Source organism: Spermophilus citellus (assembly GCF_964194105.1).
Source record: "Spermophilus citellus genome assembly, chromosome: 12".
Lineage (NCBI taxonomy): Eukaryota > Metazoa > Chordata > Mammalia > Rodentia > Sciuridae > Spermophilus > Spermophilus citellus.
In genome coordinates this window covers 86,619,233-86,640,417 of record NC_138198.1, presented here as the reverse complement: position 1 = coordinate 86,640,417, position 21,185 = coordinate 86,619,233, and the positions used below count along the sequence as shown (strand labels likewise).

General features: G+C 36.4%; 1 protein-coding gene across 1 annotated transcript in view; it reads left to right on the top strand.

Annotated features, from left to right (window-relative positions):
* Nucleotides 1-227: 227 nt before the first annotated feature.
* CHST9 (carbohydrate sulfotransferase 9) overlaps nucleotides 228-21,185 on the top strand; it is a gene marked incomplete at its 3' end in the record, with an annotated part of 245,314 nt that continues 224,356 nt past the window's right edge. Inside the window, exon 1 of the mRNA XM_081263424.1 lies at nucleotides 228-340. The remainder of the gene's footprint in view (nucleotides 341-21,185) is intronic.

Below are 21,185 nucleotides of genomic sequence, written 5' to 3'. Positions count from 1 at the left end.
CGGACGACAAAGGCCGCGCAAAAGCCACACAGGGCGGGCAGCGGGCGGCGCGGGAGATGAAAAGCGGGAGGCGGAGCTGCGGGGCGGGCGGGGGCGCGGTCGGCGGCGGGCGCGGAGGCGGCGCTGCAGCCCCAGCCCGGCCGGACCGCGGAGGCCAGGCGCCCGGCTCTGCGCTGCCCCTACTCCCGGCGCCGCGCTCCGCTCCCGGCCACCTAACGGCCCGTGGCCGGCAGGCGTCCACGAGTTTGCCCCGGAGCCCGGGGAAGTTTTCTGCCCGAGCTCCGCTCCTGCAAAAGCAGTACCTGCCGGCGCCGGGCGGCTCCCCTGGACTCCCCGCGAGGTAACCGCGCTGGGGCTGGGGACTGGGGGACCCGAGAGCCAAGGCTGCAGGGCGCCGCCTCGCACCCGCGGTGGAGCGGGCTCTGGGTGGGCGGGAAGCGCATCCGCACTTTTGCAGGTACTTCACCGCATGCCCCCTTTCCTTTCTCTCCCCGCGCCAATGTCTCAACCCACTTGCACCCACTTTATTAGCTGGGTAGGGGTGGTGGTGGCGGGAGATGAAGTGGGGTCCGAAGACTTGGAGAGGGGCTGCTGGGGGAGGAACTTGTTAGCCACCTGTTCTGGAGTCCTGGGTCCCGGTGGGGCACCCTGATCTCCAGGACTCTTACTGCCAGCCCCCACGTGGGGCTTGTAGAGGTTCCAAAGGGGACATCAATTAAGCACCATCTTGAGTTTCCGATGCCGGTTGACCTGGTCCTCCAGAGTGTTTGACAGAAAGTGGAGCATCTCTGCCGCGGTGTCTCCTTTGCGTCAATCCCAAACTCCGCGCGACCTTGCTGATGCTGCGGGCGAGGTGGGAGGGAAGTTGAGAGGACACGGAGCTCAGGTTCCATCGTGGCCTCAGCAGAGGGGTTGAAAGGGGGGCTCTGAGGTGGGCTCGTGGAGCGGGTCAGAGAGAAAGAGGAGAGGGGATGAATGGCTTGATGGTTTTGTCACTTGCTGCTGCTGTTACTTTCTCACGGTTACCCGCTCCCTTCTGCCCCGTTTGAACATCCTGCCTATCAGCATGTTTCTGTTGGAAGGCCAAAAGGTGTTATGTTTGATGCCTGTCAGGAGTTATTTCCAACTAAGTTCACAGGTGCTAAGTCTAGAGCTGCCGCCCCTCTTCCCTCCCCTCCCGGCAGGTCCGCCCCCGACTCCCTCCCACTTGCAAACTGTGCCTGAATAATTCCCAGGATTTGGGAAGGAATGGCATGTAAATAATATGGAGTGTGTTTGTGTGACTCCCCCGCCCCATTGTGCTATCAGATCCAAATCAAGACACTGCGGATGTCTAACAGGACTCCTTTTAGGCAGGTCTCCCCCCCCCCCTTTAGAATATGGTTAACAAATGCTTATTTTTCTTCTCTTTCACTCCAAACTTTAATCTATCTCTATGCATTTTTTTTCGTTTTCTGTTACTATACCTCTTGGTTTAAAAGACGTGGACTTTTGGACTCACACAAATGCATCAAAATATACTGTGACCATATTTAATATTTATCTGTCTCCCTGATTGAGTGGCCTGCCACCTGCCAATTCCAGTACATAATTGTAACACCATATGCCAGTCTACCAAATTGAGGATACGAAAAATGTTATTGTTTTCTATGGGCAAAAGTAGCCTGACTACCAAATTTTGTTATTGCTCAAAGTGTTTTTAAGAGCTTCAGTCAAAGTGAATCAGATTAACAATAAAATTGGAATTCTATCTGATACATTCAAACAAAATACAGTACCTGGGCACTGATAATTGGTAATTGAGGGAGAATTAAAATCTTCTCATCACATGGAAAACATTTTGAGTAAATACTAAATAAGAAATAGCACACATTGAATGCCTTGAGAAAACAAGGATTTTCTTATTTCATGTAGTTTTTGTTTCCTTTGTTATAGTAACGTCCTCCAGAAAATGAGCACCTTGCATATAGATGTTGGTATGTACTAACTAAACACCATATTTTGTAATACAGAGGCTTGGTGACAGTCCAAATGCATAAATGTTTTAAATCATTACCAACCATCTGTTCTCTCCCACTCACTTAAAGTGCAATATTTTATTTTCGCAGGTATCACTACATACATACTCATTTCATACATTTCCATGAACATCCTGAAGCCTCACCTGGTGGTATCTGATGTTGATCTGAGTTTGGCAAGTGTTGTGTTTAGCATATAAGCTCCTCTTATAACCCTTTCTTCTTTTATTTTCAACCAAAGAAGAAATCAAAAAAGTTTTAAAGCATTTTTGCCAAGGCTGAAATATACTCCAGAGAAATCTGATTGCTCCCCAACCACCACCTTTTGGTTAGCAAGAGAAGCTGAAAATTAGTGCAGATTTAGGCTCCTCCTCTTGACATTCTTTCCCTTCCTCCATGGTCACAAGCATAGCATTTGATATTCTAAAGCAGTGGATTAAAACCCTTAACTTCAGAAAGTTAGTGCACTTTCCACATGAGCATAACATCTTCCAGGGAAAAAATTTACAAAATGAGTAACAATGTTCCAGTCTACATATTAATATACCTAAGAAATACAAATTATTCCCCACACTCCTATTTGCACGTATGGATAGCATGGGATATTATATATATGGATGAAATGTGTATCTAGAAAGTATTTTTTATGTCTGTGTTTGTAAGTCTGGATGAATTAGTATGTAATAAGCCACTGATCATGTCATCATTAAAGAGACCTTTGAGGTTTGGGGTGCCCCCCCAACCAAGAATAATTCCCCATTTGGTGCTGTTTGTTATAACTAGTACTGCAATGTTAGGATGTTTTATAGCCTCAAATTAATTTGCATAATAAATGTGTGTTGTTCCTTCAATGCAGCCAGAACCTTAGGACTAATCTTTTAACTCAACTCTGGGCACAGTGTCCCAAAGTTAATGGTGAGCTTGTTAAATACTTTGCAAATAACTGATATGTACTTGAGGAACATTAAAAACCAAGGACAACACAAGACTTTGCAATACACTGTTTCTGCCTTGAAAATATAAACATTATCTAACTTAGAACCAGTATAACATTGAAAAGAATGAATCCAATCTATAGATAATGTTGAAAATAAAGTTGCCTTTAAAACTATGGTCTAATTTAAACCTTTGGTTCTTAGATAAAAATGTGCTACATCTTATTTTTCTGTATACTAAAAATGAATTAGTAAGGGGAAACAGTTTCACCGTATGTAGCAAGCACTCTGAATTATTCATGTTAATGAAAGAAATAGAGGCAAAGATAATCTAAAATGATGGTTATTTAAAAAGTCATTTGTGTTTGTCTTTGGAACATATTACATGTTTGGTTTGAAAAAAGATTTTCATCGTTATTTTGGTCAAATTGCCTTTCTAATTATTTTGTTTTGTTTAGGTTAATTTTTAAATGAGCTAACATACCTCAAACACCAAAACTCATTTCTGAGGAGGTGGGGCAGATGGGCAACTTGCCCAGAAAAATTAGCTGGGTTGCAGGAAAAAGAAAACCTGGTAGGAAGACCTTGAAGTAGATACATAGAATTCACAGAAAGATAATCAGGAGTTTATTGTGAATCTATTTAATGGATGTGTGTGAAGAATTACACAGGTCTCTTGAAAATATAAAGGTTCTTTTTTTAGTCAAAATTTGAGAACTTCAATCCCACTTCACATGTAGCAGAGGTTATCAACATTTTAAGAAATTGTTTTAAAACCAAATAGGAACATACTAATTTTCATATAAATTTCCATACTTATTTTGATATGAAATATTTGAAAACCAAATAGGAACATACTAATTTAAACATCTTACTACAGAGTTTTGGAGGTTTTTTCCTGAAGCATGCATCTGTGTATGGTGTTAAGTGACATCCCTAAGCCTTATCATGCACTTTCTAAAAGCAGCAGCAGTAAGAAGCCATCTGAATAAGGGGTTTGGTCCATTTGATCTCTGTACCTATGCTTCAAATCAAAAACACATTTCATCAAAGGGAAGCTCTCAAGCATCTATTGTTACCGTGGACCTGGTTAGATAAAATAGTTGAAATTCAGCAAGACTGCCAATTTAACAGATTTCTATTGTGTTTTTCAAAAGCTCTAGGGCGAAATTGGTTGTGGATGAAATAGTTACTTGAACAAGAAGCTGATTCACACCACCGCAGTTGCAGTTAAACGCCTTATTTGTAATCAGCACTTAGCAGTATATGGATTGTGGTGACTTGTTGGTTCCATAGTCTCAGAATTTGGGAAACTTTTGTGTCGAAGGTTAGACCTGCCAAAATATATCATTGGAAAAACAGTTAAGATCATTTTTTTTTATTTCAAGAATCATATCCAAACTCTAACTTTCATAGAATTAAAGAGAATGGTAATAGAAAAGCAGATGGATCCCTCAGAATGAAGACTGTTCTCATTATCAGTGTTCTTATTGCTTAAAGGGTAAGGATACCTTTCTATCTTTTCAGGGAACATTTTCATTTTTTATAAGGCATGGCATTTTTATAGATTGGACGGGACTGAATATTTTAAAACAAGTATTGTGATTGGAAACATAAAAATTGAGACCCACAGGTTATATTTTATAGACCTTTATTAAGGAAATTGGTTTCTTCTGATCACTACCTCAGTATTAGAATCAAAATTAAGCTTTTTTTTTTTTTCTTGTTACAGAGCTGGGAAGGACCTTAAAAGTAATTTATTCCAATGAGCTCTTTTACAGTTAAGGAAACAATGAGGGCCCACAGTGATCATGATGGACTGCTAAAGGTCACACTGGTAGTTAGAGGCACAAACTAGAAATTTCATGGACTCACTCTGACCCAGCTACCCTGTAGTAAATTGGGTAGTCAGATATGGAGTTAACCCTTGCTGGCCATCACAGTATCAACTAGTACACAGTAGTCATGATGTACAATGGTACAGAGGTAATTGCAGATGGCTGAGGTTTGCTGTCTTCTGTCATAGACTGAATAGTCACTGGGATATGGACTGTGGTCCTCAACCCTCAGAAGTTCTGTCCTGTTATTATTATTATTATTATTTGATACCAGGGATTGAACTCAGGGACACTCAACCACTGAGCCACATCCCCAGCCTTTTTTATTTTTTATTTTTGTATTTTATTAGAGACAGGGTCTCACTGAATTGCTTAGTGCCTCACTGTTGCTGAGGCTGGCTTTAAACTCACAATCTTCCTGCCTCAGCCTCCTGAGTGTCTGGGATTACAGGCATGCACCACTGCACCAGCTTTTCCTTTGTTTTAATAACAAATATTTTGTGCTACCTTCTTTAATTCCCTCAAATGTAATTCATAATTAGAATAATTGCTGAATATATCTGTAATTAAAAGGAACAATAAAGTTAAAGTAATTTGTAATAATATGAATTTCTCTGTACTGTTTGGGGTGACTTCATTAGAACACAAAATACAGAGCTTATATATGTGTATATGTTCATATGTGTATGTGTTTATATGTTTATGTGTGTGTGTGTGTAAACAATAAATTTGAATTTAAAACAAATAAAAACATCAGAAAACGTCCATGCAATAAGTTCAGGAAAATGAAGGAATGAAGATAAACTAAAGGTGGGTTAGGAGAATTAGAAACCAGATTCTTTGTATATGATAACAGTAAGGAGAACATAATGGTAATTGTCTAGGGAAAATTTACCAAGTCAAATTCTAGACTGTCAGAATAGAGAAAGCACAGAAGTATATTTTGCCAGTAAGAGAGTGGATATTATTAATAAACTTCCACCAAAATTCCAAAATGACTTCATGGGGAATTTCCATGTTTTACATATTAATGTGTGCTCAATTTCAAGGAACTCAACATTTTACCTGCCATATCATAAATAATAAACAAAATATTTCTGAAATAAAAATTATTGACTTGTACTGATATTTTCTTTCTTATTTTCTATTAATATAACAGTCTATCAATTCTTGAGTTAAGAAATGGAATATACAAAATGATTCAATTATTCATCAGAGCAACCTTATTATAAATTGCTGGACTTTGGGTGGAAGTTCTTACAAAATCTTTAATTATGATTGTGTACCAGATTCTACAGGTTGATACTCCCAACAACTTTAGTTCATTGGGATGTGTGATATTATATGAAATATTTGCAAAGATCCATCATTAAGTGTCCCCCACCAAAAGCCAGAGTTCACCCCACCACCTGCCTCCAGTAATTTTAATAACTCTTGAGTGGATACAACCCTTCCTGAAATATTCCCAAGGGATAATGCCAGCTCTAATGAGAGCCATCAAGCTAAAGAAACAAGATTTTTATGTAGGTGGAGATTATTTTTCTTGCCACTACTCGTCTGTCCACATTTCCTTTAAGTGGGGTCAACCCCTTTGCCCACTGGTCTCCTGCCTCAATGGAAAACCACAGACTAAAGTCTGTCCTCAAACTCAAGATCATGTTCTGAGCTTTTTTCTGTCATTGTCACCTTTGTAAAAACTCACTTCTTCTTGTCCTTATTTCCCTTAGGAATCTATCTTTTGTGGGTAAATATGAGTGGTGACAAACTAATATACAAGCAAATTAATATCTCAGTTCTTCCAGGCCTTAATCTTGCTTCAATATGGAGCTCCAGAAATTGAAACTTTTACATATATAAAATAAGCCTTCAGGTGAGGGTAGTACTGAAGTTCTACAGTAAAAGGTGTATCTATGGCTAGAATGTGCTATACACACACACACACACACACACACACACACACACATACACACATGTGCGCCATTACATACAAAGTTTATATGTAGAGAGAGAATGCATTCATAATTCACACATATATGCATGTTTATGTATATATGTATGTATTACATATGTTGATCATTTTAGGCACAGAAAAATATAGGAAAGATGTTACTAAAAGTTTGTATTTTTAATGCCCTCAAACATGCTTATGCAAACAAGTTACACATAATATGTCGTGCTGTGAAATGTGTTTATAGCAGAGGCTAAAATTTATTACCAACTCAAACTGTTGAATTAGCATTCTATTATATCATTTGAAATAAATGTGCCTGTGCTGGCATATTGGAGTCAGGGGTATAGTGAATTTTGTTGTCTATTTTAGAGGTATTTAATCTGTGTACTGTTTACATGCTAAAGGCATGCCAACATATATTCTTTGCAAAATATATAGTATTTGTAGAGAAATGAATGGGCGTGAACATACTTTATATACAAAGATATGAAAAATTGTGCTCTATATGTGTAATAAGAATTGTAATCCATTCCGCTGTTGTGTATTTAAAATAATAAAATCAATAAAAGTTGTAAAAAATAAAAATAAATAAATAAAAGAGACCAGAATGTGCAGAGAGAGAGAGAGAGAGAGAGAGAGAGAAATTAGAGAGCTCGGAAGATAACCTGTATATACCATATAGAGGAGTAAAAAGGATCTCAGAAGCACAGAGAAGCCTGAAAGTTAAACCTGAATTTTCTTTCAGTGTTCTATCAGGCCATGGTGCAAGACCTGCTCTTGAGAATGAAGAGGTAAAGTGAAACATCATTTTAGTATTTGCTATAGCAAATATCTTGAACTTACCAAACTGTAGAATTTCTTTAAAAATGAGATTATTTTCCTACTCAGACTCAGTTTTATGTGTCTTTTAGAACATTGTTCATCTTATTCTTTTTAAAGAAGAAAGAAGCTTTGAAGTCATAGTATGGCTGCAGTGTGTATGTGAATAAGCAATTGCTTTGACACCGACCCTGGATTCTGGACATAGAAAGGCCACATTTCACCCAAATCAGGAGAAGCAAAGCAGCTTTTCCTGCAAAGGAGATGCAGCAATTGTATAGAGCACAATTTGCTCTATGATTGTTTTGCCATCTGTGGTTCATCCTTCCTAGAAGCTTTTTGGTCAATTGAATGGCCCAACATTCAACCTCAGGCTGACCCCTAACTTTATTCCTTTTACTTTTGTTACAATTTCTAATACGAGTGTAGCTGTAGCGGTGCAAAGGGAATTGAGAGAAGATGAAATTGAGGTTGTTGGATTGTGGAGGTGATAAGGAGAATAAGGAGCTGCTTTCATTTGAGCACCACAGAGATCTATAGAGGCAATGAAATTTTACTAGACTATCTGCTGTTTCTTGTTCTGCTTTTTATTCATGTATGGAATAGAGGCAAAGATTAAGAAAGCAAAAGCCCTCCTTCCTCTTTGTACTGTTAACTGTGATACATGAGAAAACCTTGTTTGTTAGAATAAACATGTATGGCACATTCTGGCCTCAGAGACTCCTTTTACTGCAGAACTTTGGTACTACATTCACCTGAAATCAAAACTCTAAAGAACCAAGATAACAAAAAGAAGAAATACACCAACCAGTTCAGGTGACAATAAAAATTTCTGAAGTTTCTATTGGTTCTGTATAAAGATGGGAACAACTCTGTCAATTCAAACAAAGATATAATATTTTCCCATCAGTTTCAGGAAAAAAAAGCCCCAAATTCCACTTGGTTGTGTAGTCATTTCTATTGTGCTCTCTCGCATTCTCTCTTTTTTAATCACACAGGGAATTAAAACTGTGACAGCCTACTTTAAGTAAATATTGTCTGTGAGGATTAAGGCAAAGACTATGGTATTGATTATGTGCTTAAAAATAAATTTCAAAATTAAAACACAGGCAATATTTGTTAGAAACATCATTAAGTATTTTTTCCCACAGAATTCTGTGAACAGGAAGTTAAAAGGAAAATAATTTATTTCTCCTCAAAAAATCAATTTCTCAATTATTAAAAAATGCTAAGGTGCTAGTGACATTTTGGGACTAAAAAACAATATCTACCAATACCTGTTTATCTTCTAACATTGGCACTTTGTTATCAATCAGAACTTTTTTTTTTTTCAGAGAGTAAGTTTCCTTTGCTCTGACAGGGCCAGCATTCAGTTGCATGCACTGCTACTATCTTTCTGGTTATTTGTAGTGGGAGCGTAAATTGTACTAATGGTTAAATAGTTTAAATTCTAATCCTGTACTACCACGAACACTTTTGTAACTTGAGCCTATGGATATATACATGCCCTAACAAAGTCTGTCTTTCTTTTTTCAGATTTTACATATCAGGGAATTATAACTGTGTAGAATAGAAATGAATTTGCAAATCAGTCAATTCCCAAGTACCAAGGTTTTCTAACCACACAGACATCAAGTGCTACCTGTTACCAAAAGCTCAGTCCTTTTCCCTGGTGCCAATTCATGCCAATTTAATAATGAGGAAACAGTTTTGAGAAAAAGGAAACGGTTTTGAGAAAAAGAAAAAAGGAGAAGAACAGGGGACTCCGGTCCCAAAGGCTGTGGTTCTGCCCATAAGGGAGAAGAGAGGCTTTTAAAAAAGCTCTTCAAAGGCTCCATTTCAGGTGTCCCCTGATGGTGTGTTGAAATACGCTTGTTAATTTGGGAGATAGTCACTTCCCAGATCTTCTGGTGAGATCTCTTCCTGTGGTAAGTGTTTGTTCAAGGAGAGATAACTTGACCTCTGATGGGAAAAGGTAGTGTTGTTCCCCACCCCCAGGTTATGGAGGGGGAGAGGGAGAAGAGGAAGAGAAAACAGCAGTTCCCTTTTAAACTAGCAGCAAGGGCTATCTTCAAAAGGCAAAGTGAACCACTGTTACATACCCAGTAAGAACTGCTTGAAATTTAATGTAGAACATTCCAAAAAATTAATTACAGCTCAGAAAAGCCCTCTAAATTCCCATTTAGGTATTCGCTATCTCTTCTTGTCTGTCTCAATGAAACATCAAGGGAACTGTGTATAAATCCAACTTGGCACCTCTGCCCATGGTACTAGAGTACCTCCAGGTTTCCCAGAGCCCAATCTAAGTTTGATTCTCGACAGTCCCTTTCCTTCAACCCCAAAGGTCTTCCACAAGTCCTTCACTTGTGCCTCCAAAGTACAGGACAAACATGCTTCTGCCATTGCCCAAGTCTACACTTTCAGCTTCCTTTGGGTAGGTAACTGCAGGGGATCTTAACTCATTTGGCATTGCTTCCCCTCTACATCCACATCCACCCTCCAGAGGGTGCCAGAGGAGCCTTGTCACAATGCACATATAATCCTTATGACCCCTCTGACTGCACACACCACTTCTCTGTTCAAGGTAGTGTCTAAAACTAGGAACCTGGTTCTTGTGCAAAGCCCAGAGAGGTCAGCCTTCCCCAGTCTCATCTCCTTGCTGCTCCCCTTCTCCCTCTGCCTAGGAAGCCTGGCTGACTTCCATTTGCCCTGCCTACCAGGCTCTCTCCCATCCTCACAGTCCCAGACCACCATACCCAGACACTGCCTGATTCATTCTTTGTTAACACTTTTAAAATAACTAAAATGTCAGTTCCCCACATAATCCATCCTTTCTCTACTAGACTGAATCAAATGTTCTTATAATCTACATACACATACATATATATTTGCATGCATGAAAATTTGTACATATTTATGTGTCCATATCCTTCACTACACTTAGAAAAGTTGTAAAATCACATTTTATTTGTGTGATTATTTAATTAACCACTTAGGGACCTATCTAATTTTGATGGTCCTTGTATTCCTAGCAAATGCCCAAATGCCTGCCTCAAGGACAGAGTGGAATAGCTCTTCAATAAATGTTGGATGAACTTGTTTTTCTTTATCTCTCTACATGCATACATATATACTGCACACATTCATATTCTAATGAAAAATAAATAATGAATGCCAGCTATAAGGCCTCACTTTTTTCTTCATGACCTCCCCAAATATCATGCTCCTCTTCTCTCTTTCCTCTGAACAGTTCAGAGGTGACTTAAATAATACTACATTTACTTAGAAAATGAGGCTGGTCTGTTTATTACTCTCCTCCAAAACAAATTCCTAGGCATGCATTTTTACTATTTCCTGTTGCACGTGAAATTTTTGATAATTTCAGGAGTTTTAAAAAGGTTTTACTTTGAGGGGGGTTTATGCTGTTCTGTGTGTACACATTTCAGCATGAAGCAGTAGTTTAAGCTGTGCCCATGTTGGAGAAAAGAGAAAAACAAATCCTCTGACTTACTATTCACATGGCTCCCATATGAAGATAAAGGAGATTAAGGAGAACAAAAATTAAAATAAGAATAAATATGTGAAGTTGAAAGAATAATGTAAAAGTATATTATAATTTAAAGGTTCACACGTTTAAGAATTACACAAAGCCTTCACACTAGGACAGAAATTGTTAAGGAAGAGATCTATAGATTGACAGATCCTTACTATGTTTTATGAGCTATGCTAATATTTGTGCCTACATTCAAATTGCCACAATAACATTGAGCTGGGTTGGCTTCCTTCTAATTTAAGACTTTCCTGCTTGAACTATTTTAGGGGACTCTGATAATTCTAGAATATCTGGTGCCAGAAATCAAGGAATTGCTCAAAAATTGATGGGGACATATCAGAGGGACATAAGATACAGGTTTGAGGGACTCCTGATGGCCAAATTTGAGATCTTGTGAACATAAAAAGTAATGACATATGTAACGGATTAGAGCACATTAAATAAGAAAAAAATCCACCAGCCAGTGGTGTGTATATGTGCAGATAGAGTAGATAGGAAGAAAGCTCTGCTTCACTGAGGCTTACAAGCTGATAAGTGGAAGAAACGATGGAATGATAACACTATGTTTGCAACCACCAATTGCAAGAAGAATCAAAAGATGTTCCAATATTGGGTGAATGGTTGCTGGGGAAAGGATAGTCACACAAATCATTTTTTTAATTATAAGGGGGAAAATACCTTTATAAGAAGCCAAGACACCAAATAAACCAAATGATCAGACTTGACATCACAAATCTGAAATCATGTGCCTTTGGTATGGTACATGGAAAAGGATGCACTTGCTTCTTCAATATTCTGTCAAAAAAAGTTTAGAACCAAATTACAAAAAAAAATAATCAGACAAATTCAACTTGGTGAATGTTCATCAATACAACCAACCAGGACACGTCAGAAATGTTAATGTTATTTTAAAAATAAGAGTCTGGACAATTGTGCAGGACTAAAGAAGACTTGGAGACCCGGCAACTAATAGCAACACATTCTTCTTGATTGGATTCTGGATAAGAGGGAGTTATAAAGGATATTAGTAATGGGACAACAGGAGTAATGGTCTATAGAGCAAAGACGTGATGTGAATGTAATATTCATGTTAAATTTCCTTAACGTGTGATAATCATACTGGAGTTATATAGGAGATTATGTATTTGGGAGAGGGTATACTTAAAAGTATTTAGGGATGAAATTTCATGAGCACTGCAACTTACTTTCCCACGCTTCAGCAAAAATCTTTTTAAAGTGTGAGTGATAAACAGATATGATGAATGTCAACAATTGTTTAATTCCGTTTGTAGACTATTCATTATATTATTGTGGATCTTCTCGGTATGCTAGACAATTTTTTAAAATAAAAAGTTGAAAATATTCTATGATTTTGAGCCAACTGTCCAAATGATGAGATAATTTTTATATATTGAAATGAGCTGACATGTTCAAAAGGTTTTTTTAGCCAATTAGTATCCTCTAAACTAGCTAAATATCTTTCTTCAGCATGCCATAATAATTCTATAACTTATATTTAGACACTTAAGAAAAAGCTATCTGTAAAAGTATATGTTGCAGGCAATATAGGGGTTAAAGTTTAAGATGATAGTATTAAAAATATGGGAATATATCATTTTCTTCTGCCATATTGTTCCTAAACATTGGTGCTTGCCCACAAAAATAAGTCTAAATTTACTGATGACTGCTACTAAAATCTGTACAACCTAGCAGAATGCAATGTGCATTGTAGACTAGATCCCAGGAAGATTTAAGATGCAGCGGGATTCTCAACTGCACATTGTCAGGAAGTGCAGCAAGCACTGTAAGTGCTTCTGTATTAGAAAACCATACTTAAGGTCCAACAGCATACATTTACAAATATCAAAAAACAAACTTTCCCTTTAGTTAAAAACATAGTTATTGAGGATCAGTACTATGTGAGGCACAAAGTAAATGAGGTTGAGTAAAAATTCTTACAAAATTTATAAATAAAAATTTATTTCTTCAGAAAGATTTCAACTTCAAAATATTTATTTAAAATATACCTTCTACTATTAAACATATGATATCACATTCCTACTCAGGTTCCTACAGAAATACTTTGCCTTGTGCTAAGATAATGTTTAGGGTTCTACAGGGTATGTATTTTCATGTAACCACAGGAAGTGGAGAGGTATTTTTTGATATATGATATTAACAAAAGAACCTATAGCCAGGTGCAGTGGTGCATGCCTGTAATCCCAGAACTTGGAAGTCTGAGACAGGAGGAGGATTGAAAGTTGGAGGCCAGCCTCAGCAACTTTGTGAGGCTCTAAGCAACTTAGCGAGACTCTGTCACAAAATTTTTAAAAATTACACATAATAACAAAAAGATTTGAATTTCTGAAAACAAATGGTGCCCCTTATTAGAAGGATTGGAATTTTTGAAAAATCTGGAAAAAAATGGTCTCTTGATACTGACAACCTATATTGTCCAAAATTTCATTATAGTAGGTTCTCCTTGAAAAAAAAATGCACACACACACACACACACACACACACGTATTTCATTTGCAGCTTGTATTAACACAAATATCAGTAATTTATTTGAACTAGGTATTGTTTTAATAAGGGGAAAATACTAAAAATTGTTATGGGGAAGGAGCTATCTTTAGAAAGTTCTGATTATCTTCAAATAAAGGTAATAATAGCTTTGCTCAGACACCATCACCCTCTGCCATTCCCAGCCTCTCATGTTTGTAATAGTGGTGAAACAAAGGGTACCAGGATACCCACAGTGCTACTGAGAGAGTTTTAAGACCTGAGAGAATTGTATGGAATTGAATTTAGTGATCTTATTAAACTTTTAATATATTTTTATTTCATATTTTTTTCAAAAAGTTCCAACACCATGAATAACAACTGAAAAGTTTGAATTTATAGCAATAGGAAAGGTGGACTTCCATACAAAATTTGGCATTAAAATAGAGCAGCTATGCAAACAATTTGTGTAGGTAATTATTGGCTGGAAGCTATTTGTACTCTAAGTTTATTGCATATACACATATGATAATAAGACTTTGCACAAATGGAAACTTTTGATCATAAATCCATGTAAAAGATTGTGCCTTGGGAGTAATTCTGGATGTTATGAGTATATTTGAATTCCCTGCAAACAATGCAGATTTCCAGACCAAGTAAGTACCCATTTTTCACTCATGATATTTAATAGGTCATTGTACCTAAAGTCTTAGAAAGGACAAATGTCGTTGTTCTATCTGTACGTGTATTAAAACCTTGCAACTGCAGAAGAAATTGCAAAGTAGAACTGTGAATCTTGTCACCAGCAGTAACCTAGACTATAGTCAGACTCATAATTATCAGAAATAAATACCTAATCTTTACCTGAGAAGTCCTCTTATCATTATATATTGGAGTCATTGATTAACTGGGGTCTTTGTGGTGTCTACTTAGTCACTTAGAAAAAGCACTAGTAGAATAAAAAGCATTAATAAAATAAAATCTAGCACAGCTGTGTTCTCTTAATGAATCTAATACATTTATAACACTTGGTGGAATTGTACACTTCTCCCACCAAAGCCAGTTTCACTATATGTTAATAAAATCAAATGTAGTATCCTTCCATTCCCCTTTCTTGTTTTAGATTTTGGTTTTTAATTTTTATTATTATGTTGTATTTCATATTTAAATGAAAGCAGTGCTCAAAAATCAGTCTTTTCAGGACTGTTTTTCTTTCTGTGTTATTTGGGTTTATGTTGTAGAGAGCTGATTTCATTAATAAGAAGTTCATCCTAGAAGAACTCATTATGGACTATTCTTCCTGATTTTTTGTGCCTAATCCACATCTCCCCTACCTCCACCCTTTCCCCTTGTCTCTGGTCCATAAACCTTTTTCTGATAGTTTTCCATTCTTGAAGGAGACCAACAAGGTGAAATGTCAAAAGGTGGTGTACTGGGCTGTCTACAGGTCTGGTACGGGTCTTGTCCAGAATATTCTGTCTCACCAAAATCATTTCATTTGCCTTCAAGTTGGAACATTCAGAAGCTTGTAAGTCTGTGTTGTGATTTGGTGGTCACAACTTTCCGTTCCTTTTCTCCCACAGTAGCTTCAGCATGCAAACCATTCCATAGCTAATAAAAGTGGTAAGTGACTGTGTTATTTTCTTCAGCCCCATGTCCCCAGCCATTCTGAGTTTCAACAGGGAAACATACACTTCCCACATAGCCTATTTATGCCCCAGATCTCACTGTTCCAACGTAAATTTTTCTGGACAGACTTTTGAGACTATATTGTTCTTATGAAAATCTATCCAGCTCCAGGTTTGAGAGTGGTTTTATTAATTCTTACCTTTCTCTTGTTTCCCTCCAGATTTTACAGAATTCAGCAGGTATTCTTTGCAGTTATTAGTTAGTTCTTGTCCTTTTCTTATTTGATTAAAAATGAAGTTCTTGGGCTGGGGCTGTAGCTCAGTGGAAGAGCACTTGCCTAGCATGTGTGAGGCACTGGGTTTAATTCTCAGCACCACATATAAATAAGTAAAATAAAGGTCCACCATCAACTAAAAAAAAAATGAAGTTCTTTTCCTATTTTGTATACTTAGTATTTTTATTACATTATTTCAAAGAAAAAAAGTGAAATAAAAAAGGCTTTACTTCACTGTTACCAGATATTTCAGAGTTCTAGTCACTAATTTATTTGCATTAAATATTGTATAAAATACAGAAATTACATAAATTGATAATTCTAAAAATAATAAAAAATAAACTCTTAGGGTGTGCCTGCTCTGAATATAAAGAGAAAGAATGTGTCCCATGTCATCAAAGTGTCCTGCTTTTGTCAAGAGGGAGTAACCACTGAGATCAACACAGCATCTCGACTGTTTCATACAGTGAAGATTTATTTCCACTCAAGTCACAATCTGATGCCGATCAGTGGAAACATTCTCTTCCAGGAAGATTTCAGGGATCCATGTAACTTTCACTTAACAGTTCTGCAGCCTTTCTGTGCCTTGAAGTCTTCCACTGTTTCCTGTGCAGATAAGAGAATAGAAAGATAATGTGAAGAACTTGTAAGATGTTGGTAGGGACCAAGCCTCACCGTGGTATGTATGACTTTTATTCATGTTTCACCTTATTGCAAAGGGACCAGAAATAGTGGCCTGCATCTGAGTTCAGGAGGACGAGGAAGGGAGGATTCAGGGAACAATATTGTCTGTACTACACCCTCTGCAGGCTGCTCTCATTCTCACCTGCAAGAAGTAGCCAACTTACATTTTATGTTAAGGATTCATTTGTTTTGCATATGTGCACAAAACTCAAACAAAATCTTGTTTAATTTTTTCTGCCTTTGACCTTTAATAAGAATAGACTCCTACTGTTCATATATGTGACTTCTTTTGTTTAGATTTTTATTGTTTGAAAATAACAGATATTTTCTAGAAATTGGAAATAATATATAGAATGTGTCCATTACATAATATTTTAAAATTTATTTTTCAACTAATTTATTCTTGCTGATTTGGACTGAATGTTCTATCAATTACTGAAGGAGAGAGATTTAAAAATATGCCAACTTAGGAAAAGTATCCATTTAGTGATAGATTTATCCATATTCTTTGATTTTTCTGTCATTTTCGCCTTATGTTTTTGAAGACATGCTATTATGTGCATACAAATGTAGGACTGTGATATAGTTCTAGTGAATTTTATATTTTATTGAAGTGTAGTCACTCTATCTGTGTATAGCATTGAATTTTAACTTCTGCTTTGTCTGACTGTGGTATAGCTACCATATTTCACCACATAATTTTTACAGATTTTATGCTAATATTTTTTTGTAAGAAAGAGGGGTGTGATGATTATGTGAAGCTTTTTATAAAAAATGCACTGATATTACTTAGAAATTCATTTGTTACTAAGCTGTCTTCAATGCAAGAATAGGATGCATGGAATACTTGTTAATATATGTTAAAATTGCATAGTCCAAATCAATGCATAAAATTTCTTTGTGAAAGTTTAACAAACATTTTCTGATCTAAAAAGAAAAGTTAACACATTAGTTCTTATTGATTTATGCATAATAGTCAAAATATTACATTTGAAAAAATTTACTACAGTGTTGGAAAGTATTGACTTATAACATTGAATCTTCTGTAATGGAAGATTCACCACTGCTATTGTTTTATTGTCTGATGCACCACCCCCAGCACCATTCACATAGGATGAGTTTACCCTTAGTACTGCAGCCTCTGGACAGACCTTGCAAGTTGGCTTTTGGAAATACACTGATGGTACATGTGTGCAGAGAATCCTAGGCTCATGGCTCACAGTGTGTTGAGAGGACAAATGAGCATCCAGATGCCACTGTTGAATACGTTGTTGCTCTGTTACTTTTGAAGTGACATGAGGAACCGAATTATACAAAGTGACAATTATTAAGGTTATAAATCGATCTGGAGGCTGAAAAGGGGTGTGATAATTATGCAGTGGCAATGATTATACAGTAAAGTAGGGTACACCAACTTGCCAGTGATTTGTAATTCCTTGGTTAATATTAATACATTCTCTGTTTACTTTGAAGTCTGTCTTTGTGGTTTAAGATTATCTCTTATACATTATATCTGGTTGGATTTTGAAAAAAATCCATTCTAATATTTATTTATTTATTAGCCAAAGAGTTTTTGCCTTTTCAGTTTTATTGCGATTACAAATCTATTTGAGCTCATTTCTGTTTTCATTTTTTATTTCTACTCAACTTTTCCAATAACTCTTTTTTTTTCTTTCTTTCCTTTTACAGAACTTCTCATATGCCTTCTTCCCAAATAATAAATACTGGAATGCTTTCATTTTGATCACTCCTATCCTGACTTTTACTATTGCTTTTTTCACATGAATTAGAGTCTATTGTTTTTATAAATAGTAAATATTTTAGATTTCTCTAAGTGCTTACCACTTTCTTTGCTCAGCATCCCTTCAGTCTGCCCTTTCATTCCAATTCTTGAAAGACAGATTTTGCCAGGTCTTGGAATCTGTAGGAATAGTTACTGCATTTTAGCATCTTGCACCTAAGTTCACCTAATTTTTTTTTTCCTTTCCTACAAAAGTAGAAATACTCTTCCTAAAGCTAGAAGTGTCTTGCTCTTCTGTTTGCTCAAGGTTCTAAGTCCTTATCACAGACTCAAGCAAACTCTTTTTTTAAATTTATATAGAACAACAGAATGCGTTACAATTCTTATTACACATATTGAGCACAATTTTTCATATCCCTGGTTGTATACACGGTATATTCACACCAATTTGTGTCTTCATACCTGTACTTTGGATAATAATGATCATCACATTCCACCGTCGTTAATAACCCCATACTCCCTCCCTTCCCCCCAACCCCTCTGCCCTATTTAGAATTTGTCTAATCTTTGCATGCTCTCTCTCCCTGCCCGACTATGAATCAGCCACCTTATATCAAAGAAATCATTCATTCAGCATTTGGTTTTTTGGGATTGGCTCACTTCACTTAGCATTATCTTCTTATAATTCCAAATGCCATGATTTTATTCTCTTTCATTGCTGAGTAATATTCCATTGTATATACATGCCACTCACTCTTCATCTTTGTCTAACTATGCTATCTAGATGTTCAAACAACACATCTACCAATTTTACCTTCTAAAAAGTCTCTGCCAATCCTCTGTCCTGCTCCTGCTGCAGTTTGACATATTTGCCGCTCCTACTCCCCACAAGCCTGTTTGCAGTGGCCAGTCATCCTTTCATTACCAACCAAAAAAATATTTCTCTTCTTATTCCTGTTTTGGACCTACTGTTTTTTGTACCCCCATTTCTTCCTCTGGTCTTCCTCCCTTGCTTTATTAGGTCCTCCTATGGATTTAGGGAGGTAAATTTTTTCAAGAATTTATCTGAAAATGTTTGTTCTACATAAACCCTTGATTGAGACTTCGGAAGAATTTGGTAGCTAATAATAGAATTTTAAGTGAAAATCATTTTTCTGGAGAATCTTTTTTTATTAGTTGCTCAAGACAATACAATGATTTTGACATATCATACATTTGATTCAAATAGGGTATGAATTCTCATTTTTCCACATGTACAATTTGCAGGATCACATTGGTTATACAGCCATGTGTATACATACAGCAATCCTAGTGTCAATTGTATTCTGCTGCCCTCCCTATCCTCCCTCCACTCCCCTGCCCTCCCATCATTATTCTCTGCCCATTCTACTGTGAATCTTGAAAACATTCTTGCTCCATTGCCTTGTTCTAAATTCCAGTGTTACTATTGACAAGTCTGAACAATTATGGTCCTTGATCCTCTGGATAGAATCTACTTGTTTCTCTCTGACAGAAAACACAATCTTTTCTTTATCCTTAGTGTTCTGAAATGTCAAGATGATGCATGTTTCTTTCTTATCCATTATGCTAAGTCCTTTGGTGATCTCTTTGAGTCTGAAAACTCATGCCCTTCAGTTCCCTCAAGTTTTCTTGACTTATATCACTCATGATCATCCTCATTTTGATTTCTCAGTTCTCACCGTCTAGAGTTCTCATTATTTAGATGCTGACTTTCTTAGATTAGTTTTATTTCCTGGATTTATTTATTTATTTTTCCTGTCCAGTTTTTCAATACTTTGTTCTTTAGTACTGTTTCCTGAAAAATCACTTTAATTTATCTCTTCTAAATATAATGAGTTTTTTCATTTGGTTTCATTTTTCATTTGTAAGAACTTTTATTACTCTCTGGTTTCTTTCCTTTCTATTAACTATTGGGTCCTGGGGAATGTGTTGCACATTTCCTGGGTTTTATGGCACACAGTTATCTTGCTTCTTGTTATCTATGGAAACACTTTGACTTTAGCTTTTATGATCTTTTAAGTTAGTTATCACTCCTCTGTGTTCCACATTCTAAAACTTTATGATTCTCTCTTTATCTCATAATCATCTTCTCCCTCCTTCTCTACGTCTTTGCCATTATATTTCTCATCTCTTTTAGGGGGACTTGAGCAAAGATCAGTACTGAGTCCAGTCAACCCCCATTTAACTAGAAATCCTCTTCATCAATCAGCTAACAAATGAATTAAAATTGGCCAGTATATTTAATAGCTTTAAAACATCAATAGTTACTTATAAATTTTATAGTATCCTTGAGACTTCTGAATACTTTTCTATATGTTTTGTTATATTTCTCACTTTCTGGAATATTAATTTTCAGAATTACATATAATTCTGTTTTGATTTGTTGGCATGATTCTAGGCTTCTCTCTATATGTTTATATTATTTCTATAACTACCTTAGGGAGTTTCTTTCAAATTTTACCTGAGACCTGTTTTTTGTGATGTATTCTTGGAATATGCCTCAAGAGTTTATTAGATGATTTTTGTCACATATATTTGCAGCTTTATTTTTCTTCTTAAAATCAAGATTCCTAGATTAGCACCTTTACTGCTTGAGTTCATGCTGTTTTGCTATCAAATGGTTGCAGGCTAGCCACATATGGGCTAAAATGTGAAACAAGGAGTATATAGTAAAACTCAATAAATATGCATATGTGATTGCTTGAAGCTAGTGATGATGCTTGGCTTACAAACTTCACTATCTATAAGAAACAAATCATATTCATTTTAGAATATGCATACACCTGTACTGTTTTATAGAGTTTTATGTTAGCCATAGAATTTTACTATTGTGGTGAAAGCTGTATTATTCTTTTTATAAAAGAAATTATACAATAACAACACATCAGACATCTAGATAATATATAATGAAGAAAAAAAATCAATCTCCCAAATAGGTGTATTGATTTTCTAGCTAATCATTAACAGAAATAACTGCCTAACATATCTGGCATTAGGAAGTTGTGTTCTATATAAATACAATACTACTTCAAGGATTTTATTGTTCCTATAATGAGCAGATGGGGGAATTTGATGCTATATATAGGTGATAACATAAAACACATCTTACCTAGATAAATAAGAACAAGTAGCCATAGGAGTTATGTATGTTTTATTGACTCACTATAAAAATATTTATTTGAACATATATGTAGACAAGTTGTTGACTATGGAGCTGTGC